General features: G+C 47.2%; 1 pseudogene; it reads left to right on the top strand.

Annotated features, from left to right (window-relative positions):
- Positions 1-322: 322 nt before the first annotated feature.
- On the top strand, positions 323-8,263 carry LOC141582932 (phospholipid phosphatase 2-like; annotated as a pseudogene).
- The last annotated feature ends 206 nt before the right edge of the window (positions 8,264-8,469 follow it).

Here is an 8,469-nt window from a genome sequence, read left to right as displayed (position 1 = left end):
CTCTACTTTTAAAAATAAAAATAAGATATTTTGGGCAGAGAAGTGCCTGTGCAAAGGCCCTGAGGTGAGCGTTTGCCCAGTTTCTTCAAGGAGCAGAGGGAGGGTGTGAGGAGGAAAAGGCCTGGGGAGTTTGTGCTCATGTGAGGGCGATGGGAAAGGGATGTCACTTGGGCCTCTCACGTTCTGTGGGAAGAGCTCTTCCTTGCTGTTGGTGGGAGCAGCAGTGAGAGGCCTCGAGGCAGGGCAGTTGTGAGGGCCCCACAGCCCAGCTGGTAGGAGAATCTCAAAGCTCCCAGGCTCTTCTCCCCCTCCAGCCTCCCTGCCCTTTACTGTCCTGTCATTGGTGAATGCCCCATATAAGTGAGGATTTTGCTGCGGGTATGATTTCATCCAGTACCCCTACCAGCCAGACACCATCACCCATGGGCTCATGGCTGGGGTCACCATCATGACCACTGTCATCCTTGTAAGGCAGGAGGGGTTCAGAGGGACAGGGAGGGTGACAGGCTGGGGTACAGCCTAACCCTGGGTTCCTGATGGGGGTGACCTGGAGGTCTCTGGTGGGCTGGGGGACACAGCCTTGCCCCGAGTGGTACTTGTTGGTAATCGGAACTCACTTTTGTTTTTTGAGATGGAAATTCACTCTTGTAGCTCAGGCCGGAGTGTGATGGCAGGTTCTCCACTCACTGTAACCTCCATCTCCTGGGTTCAAGTGATTCTCTTGCCTCAGTCTCCCCAGTAGCTGGGACTACAGGCATGCACCATCACACCCAGCTAATTTTGTATTTTTAGTAGAGACGGTTTTCACAGTGTTGGTCAGGATGTTCTTGAACGCCCGACCTCAGGTAATCTGCCCACCTCAGCTGGGATGGCAGGCATGAGCCATCGAGCCTGGCTAGGGCACCTTTAGAGTTCCCAGCTCTGCAGCAGCCTTGGGGAGTCCTGTGGGAAGTACTGACGCCCAGTGAGGGCTCACGGGCTGACCAGGATCCCCGCTGGTCACTGCGGCTGCCTGACGTGCAGATCTCGGCAGGAGAAACCTACCTGGTGCACACGGACCAGTTCTATTCCCACTCCGATGTCAACAGCTACGTGGCTGTCATGTACAAGGTGTTGGGGACCTTCCTGTTTAGGGTGGCCGTGAGCCAGTTTCTGATGGACTTGGCCAAGTACACAATCAGCCGCCTGTGCCCCAACTTCCTGGCCATCTGTGACCACGAGTGGAGCCGGGTCAACTGCTCGGTCTACATGTGGCTGGAGATGGTGTGCAGCAGAAATGCTGTTGATGCCACCAAGGCCAGCCAAGTGTGGACAAGCGTCCTTCACAGTGGGAGCTTGTGGGAGCTTGCTTGGGGGGCCGTGGGAGAAGAAGCCACAGAAGTCAGATGGTCAGGATCCAGCAGGCAGGTGGTCAGGCAGCAGGGAGGCCTCAGGGCTCCCAGCACCCCGCAGACAGCAGGAGGCCAGGGGGCGCGTGCTCTGTCTCCCCCGAGTCTCACCCCTGCCCTGCTCTGTGCTGTCTTCTTACCATCTCTACTGATAGGTCCTTAAATGTCTCAACTCATCGTTCTCCTTTTACAAAATCAAAATATTGACTGACAAGCCTAGGGTAATGTCAGACCAAAAAAAAAAATAAATAAATAAATAAAAAATAAAAAATAAAAAGTGAATAATCAAAATAAAATTTGTATAAGATAAAAGTCACCATTTCATCAATTTTAAAGTGTACAGTTCATTTTTAGTAGATTCACAATGCTGTACAGCCATCTCCTCTACCTAATTCCAAAATATATTAGTCTCATCAGAAGGAAACCCGCAGCATGGGTAACATGGCAAAACCCCGTCTCTATGACCAATCAAAAAATTAGGCTGGGTTAAGTGGCTCACACTTATAATCCCTGCACTTTGGGAGGCTGAGGCAGGCAGATTACCTGAGTTTGGGAGTTCGAGACCAGCCAGGCCAACAAGAAGAAATCTCTACCAAAAATACCAAATAAGCCAGGCATGGTGGCACATGCTTGTAATCCCAGCCACTCGGGAGGCTGAGGCAGGAGAATCACTTGAACCTGGGAGGCGGAGGTTATGGTGAGCTGAGATTGTGTCATTTTGGTCCAGCCTGGGCAAGGAGAGTGAAACTCCATCTCAAAAAAAAAAAAAAAAAAAAAAAAAAAAAAAAAAAAAAAAAAAAAAAAAAAAATTAGCCAAGCCTGGTGGTGGGCACCTGCAGTCCCAGCTACTGGGGAGGCTGAGGTGGGAGCATCACTTGAACTTGGGAAGTATAGGTTTCAATAAGCCAAGATTGTGCCTACCCCAGGCTGGGTCTCAGAGTGAGACCCTGTCTCAAAATAAAGGAAAAAAAGGAAACAAAGAACCCCTGTACCCATTAGCTGTCACTCCTCCCCCAGCCCCTGGCAACAACCACTATCCTATTTTCTATCTGTAGATTTGCGTGTTATCCATATTTCATATAAACTGAATCATACACTATGTTGTTTTTTATTTCTGCCTTCTCTTCTTCTAATTTTTTTTTTTTTTTTTTTTTTTAGTTGGAGTTTCACTCTTGTTGCCCATACTGGAGTGCAATGGTGTGATCTTTGCTTACCACAACTTCCGCCTCGTGGGGGTTCAAGCGATTCTCCTGCCTCTGCCTCCTGAGTAGCTGGGACTACAGGTACCCACCAACACCCCTGGCTGATTTTGTATTTTTTACTAGAGACAGGGTTTCTCCATTTTGGCCAGGCTGGTCTCAAACTACTAACCTCAGGTGATCTGCCCACTTCAGCCTCCCAAGTGCTGGGATTAGAGGCATGAACCACGGTGCCCAGATTCCTTTTCTAATTAAAAAAATTTTGGAGGGCTGTGCAAGATGGCTCACACCTGTAATCCCAGCACTTTGGGAGGCTGAGGTGGGCAGATCACATGAGGTCAGGAGTTCCAGACCAGCCTGGCCAACATGGTTAAAACCCATCTCTACTTAAAATACAAAAATTAGCCAGGTGTAGTGGTGTATGCCTATAATACCAGATGCTCAGGAGGCCGAGGCAGAGAATTGATTGAACTGAACCTGGGAGGCAGAGACTAAGTCTGAGTGAGAGAATGAGACTCTGACTCGAAAAAAAAAAAAAAAAAAAAAAAAAATTGATCACACTTGTAATCCCAGCATTTTGGGAGGCTGAGGTGATCAGATCACTTGAGGCCAGGAGTTCGAGACCAACCTGATCAACATGGAGAAATCCCATCTCTACTAAAAACACAAAAATTAGCCTGGCCTGGAGATGGATGCCTGTAATCTGAGCTACTCAGGAGGCTGAGGTGTGAGAATTGCTTGAACCTGGGAGGCAGAGGTTGCAGTGAGCTGGCTGTGCTCCAGCCCAGGAGACAAGAGACTCTGTCTCAAAAAAAAGTTGTTTTTGTTTTGCTCAAAGCTACAGGAAAAAGATAAATAAAAAGAAAAAAGAGGATAAATGAATAGAATAAAAACAAAAAATGTTTTTGTATGTTCTTACTGTTTGAACACAGTGCAATTTTGTGTTTTGGAAGTTCATGTTGTAATGTTCTGTCCATTTTTGCTTTATGCATTTTGGAGTTCTGTGGTTTACTACATTTACCTTTATAATTGCTATATATTTTTGATAAACTACCCGTTCATCATCGTAGAATGATACGTATGAGTTTTGTCTCAACAATTTTTGTCTTGATGTCCATTTTGTCTGATATTAGTATAGCTATTGTGGCTCTTTTTTTGTTACTGTTTGCATGGAATATTTTTTTTCCCCAGTTTTGTACTTTAAACCTATTTATGTCTCTGACTCTAAAGCAAGTCTCTTATACCTAGCATAAAATTGGGCCTTTTTTTTTTTTTTTTTTTTTTTTTTTTAGACAAGAGTGTTGCTCTTCTTACCCAGGTTGGAGTGCAATGGCACAATCTCGGGTCACTGCTACCTCCACCTCCTGGGTTCAGGCGATTCTCCTGCTTCAGCATCCTGAGTAGCTGGGATTACAGTCATGTGCAACCATGTCCAGCTAATTTTTTGTATTTTTAGTAGAGAAGGGGTTTTCACCATCTTGACCAGGATGGTCTCAATCTCTTGACCTCCTGATCTACCGGCCTCAGCCTCTCAAAGTGCTGGATTACAGGCGTGAGCCACCGAGCCCGGCTGGGCTGTATTTTTTATGTGTTGTCTGGTCTCTGATTTTTTTCAGACAGAGGCTCACTTTGTCGCCCAGACAGAAGGACAGTGATCTCAGCTCACTGCAGCTTTGCACTCTCAGGCCAAGCCATCTTCCAGCCTCAGCCTCTTGAGTGGCTAGGACTGGTCACCACATTCAGCTGCTGTTTATTTATGTTTTTTTGTAGAAACAGGGTTTTGCCATCTTGCCCAGGCTGGTCTTGAACTCCTCAGCTCAAGCGATCCACCCTCTGTGGCCTCCCAAACTGCTGTGATTATAGGTGTATGCCACCATGCCCAGCCAGATCTCTGACTTTTTATTTTATTTTATTTTATTTCCAGAATATGTTAATCTTTTTATTGAATTAAGGCATTTAACGAATCGCTGACTTTCAGTTGGAGTGTTTAATCTATTTATAGTCAGTGTAATTACTGATAAGGAAGGCCCTCTGTCATTTTCTTTAGGGTTTCCTAGGTTATGTCTTCTTTTTTCAGTTCCTTGTCACTGTCTTTTTTTTTTTTTTTTTTTTTTTTTTTTTTTTTTTTTTTTTCTTTTCTTTTTACCATTTTTTTTTTTCTTTTAGTGATGAGAGTCTTGCTATCTTGCCCAGGACTTGAACTTCTGGGCTCAAATCATCTCTGCCTTACAAGTAGCTGGGACTACAGAAATTACAGGTGTGTAACATGGCACCTGGCTAATTTTTGTATTTTCATTTTTATTGTTTTTATTTATTTTATTTTTTGAGACAGAATCTCACTCTGTTACTCAGGCTGGAGTGCAGTGTACAGTGGCATGATCTAGGCCCAGTACAACCTCTACCTCCTATGTTCAAGTAATTCTCCTGCCTCAGCCTCCCGAGGAGCTGGGACTATGGGCATGTACCACCACATCCTGCTAATTTTTTTGTATTTTTAATAGAGATGGGGTTTTGTCATGTTGGCCAGGCTGGTCTCAAACTCCCGATCTCAGATGACCCACCCACCTTAGCCTCCCAGAGTACTGGGATTACAGATGTAAGCCACTGTGCCTGGCCCAACTAAATAATCTTAACTGATCTATTTTCTTTTCTTTTTTTTTTTTCTTTTTTTTTTTTTTTTTTTTTTTTTTTTGAGATGGAGTCTCACTCTGTCACCCAGGTTGGAGTGCAGTGGTGCGATCTTTGCTCACTGTGACCTCTGCCTCCTGGGTTTAAACACTTCTTGTGCTTTTTTTCTCTGAGTGCCAGGATCACAGGTATGCACCATCACACCTAGACAAGTTTTATACTTTTAGTAAAGACCGGGTTTCACCATGTTGGCCAGGCTGGTCTCAAAATCCTGGCCTCAGGCAAGCCACCTGCCTCAGCCTCCCAAAGTGCTGTGATCACAGGCCTAAGCCACCAAACTCAACCTGTTTTATTTTGTTTTAAACTGTGTGTTTAGAATATTATAATGTGGCCACTCTGGAAATAGGAGTTTCCCTACTACTCAGGGTGTGTTCTTGCTCCTTGTTGCAGTGGTTATTTGTTTAATGACTTTTCTGACTGTGAAATCTCTATCTTTTGTTATGGGTAGCCATTTCCTTCTGTTCTTTTAGCCTGGTGGTCAGCTTGTGATAGAACAGAGATTTCTTTAAACATCTGGAAGCAAACAAAACAAAACAAAACAAAACAAAACAAACAAACAAAAAAAAACAACAACAACAACAAAAAAAAAATTTACAACACCCTCTCGTGTCAGTAGAAGAGGTCTGTGTGCCTGTGGGGTCAGCCCTTCCGCAGTGAAACAGGTTTTCTCTGCCTTCCCTTTCACTTCCTGCTTGTGCAGAGCTGGAAGGCCAGCTCAATGTGAGTGTGGGGCCCTTGGAGGCCTCTTCCAAGCTCCTGCACTGCTCTGGCCCTGTAGGTTCCAAGCCTTCATTCCCCAGAGCGTTTTATTCCCTGGCCTTTCCTCCTATGCTGTTTGGCTCATCTATTTTTGCCTCATCTGCTCTCGTGGCCCCAGGCTGCAGAGACTAACAAATTTGCTGTTAACATTTCCTACAAATGTCCTCCAGGTAGCACCTCAGCACTGGGAGAATGTCCAGTCAGGTGAGATCAAGATCAGCCCTGGAGCCATAACCTAGTCCGAAGTTGCAAATAAGGCCCCTTCTCAGAAACTGTGCTGGGCTTGTGGTCTTTTACCCTCAGGCCACCACAGCTAGGCGGTGGGAGAGGGACCAGGATGAGTTAAACCACCACAAAGCTATTTGTTTTCTAAAAGGATTATCTTTTTTTGTTTTGTTTTGTTTTGAGATGGAGTCTCACTCTGTCACCCAGGCAGTGGCATGATCTTGGCTCAAACCAACCTCCAATTCCCAGGTTTTCAAGTGATTCTCTTGTCTCAGTCTCCCGAGTAGCTGGGATTATAGGCGTATGGCACCACGCCTGGCTAATTTTTGTATTTTTAGTAGAGACGGGGTTTCACTATGTTAGTCAGGCTGATCTCAATCTCCTGACCTCGTTATCCACCTCCCTCGGCTCCCCAAAGTGCAGGGATTACAGGCATGAGCCACTGTGCCCTGCCTCAACTGGATTATATTAATCAAGTGATCCTCTGGTTCCTGCTAGCTTTTGATTAGTTGCAAAAAAGTTAATTGTGACTTTTTTTTTTTTTTTTTTTTTTTTTTTTGCCAGTTTTTTGTTGCTTCCTATGTTCTGTGTTTCATTCATGTCCTTCACGGGAACTCAAATTTATATGAAAAGAAATATTCCCTCAGTTCCATAGATGGGAGAAAATCCTGAAAAGAAATTCCGTGAAAATAAAACTGGTGTTGACTGCTTGCTGGATACTGCCGTCTGCCCTGGGTGTTGGGTTCAGGCCTCAGAGTCTTCACGGGTGAGGCATCTCATGCCACAGCCCCAATTGGAGACTCTGATTCCATCATCAGATAACTGGAAAGGACAGAGGGAGCAGCCTCTGCTCTTGAGATTTGGTGGCCTGTAACATTGGCAGCTCCGGTGTTGAATCCTCCCTTCTGTGGGAGGAGTAGGGGCAAGGGGAGATTGGAAGATGCCAACTGAGCCATCTGCCCTCTGACCTGCTGCCTCTCCTTCCCCAGGTTGTCTTTCTACTTGGGACACACCTCCTTTGCTATGTACTGTGTGGTGCTCCTGGAAGTGAGTCCATTTTTCTGGGGCTCACCTGTCAAGTCACTCCCTTCCCTGGACCTCAGTTTTTCCAGCTGTAAAATGAGTTCTTGTGGTGATGGGGGTGCTCACTGACTTGTTTGTGAAAACAGGAGGCCCTGGGTTGGACAGGCTGAGGCTCCCTCTTCCATCCCAGCTCTACATGCTGGCATGGCTCTGCTAGAAGTGGGCAAGGTTCTTTCTGGTAGCCTTTGCCCTCTATGTGGGCTACACCCACCTGTCTGATCACAAACACCACTGGAGCAACATCCTTGCTGGCCTCCTGCAGGGGGTGCAGGTTGCTAGTCTCACTGTGAGCTACTGACCCTGACTCACCCCCTGTGCTGTCCAGAGGCCACTCACTGCCCAACCCTGGTTTTTCCCTGTACACTCTTGCCCAACAGAGTCCTCCCCTGGGACCCCTTACTCCAAATGTACTCATTTCCTGGGACCCCTCCTTCCCCCAGTTTCTCCCCTGGGACTTCTACCCCAAACTCCAGTCTTTCCCTTGACCCCTCTTTCCCCCCAGATCCTCCCCTGGGACACCTTTCTCTAACCCCAGTTCATCCCTGGACACCTTCTTCCCCCAGTTCCTTCCCTGGGTCTCCTGCCTGCACCCAGCAGTCCTTCCTTGGGCCTGTCAGCGCCCCAGTGCTCTCCACTGCTCCTCTACCTACTAAGAGGCCTCTCTTCCCTCCACAGGCACTTTTCCTCTCATTGCCCACCTGGGACCCTGTTTCTCCTCCTTTTGCTCATGCCTATTTCCCTGGTGCCTGCCCAGCCCCTGCCCAGTCTCACCTTCCTCCACTCTGCCGGGTCTGCTATATCTCAGACTTCTTCAAAGCCTGACCCCCACAGTACTGCCTGAAGGAGGAGGAGCAGTAACGGAAGCCCAGCCTGTCACTGACAGTGACACTGGGGGATGCTGACCACAACCACTATGGGTAACTGCACTGCTCCTCCTGAAGCTGGACCCCACCCAGGCAGAGAGTGGCTGTGAGTCCAGCTGAGGCTGGCACCCCAGGTTGTCCCTCTGGCCCTGGGTAGGCAGTGAGGGCTCCGAGCAGGCTCCACAAACCCTGAGCAGGCTCTGCTGCCCCTGCCCTGCACTGGACCAAGGATCTGGGGAGGCCTAGGTAGCCATGAGCATTTGG

This window comes from Saimiri boliviensis, chromosome Y, assembly GCF_048565385.1.
Source record: "Saimiri boliviensis isolate mSaiBol1 chromosome Y, mSaiBol1.pri, whole genome shotgun sequence".
Lineage (NCBI taxonomy): Eukaryota > Metazoa > Chordata > Mammalia > Primates > Cebidae > Saimiri > Saimiri boliviensis.
The sequence above is the reverse complement of the archived record's forward strand: the minus strand, read 5'-3'. Positions and strand labels throughout refer to the sequence as shown.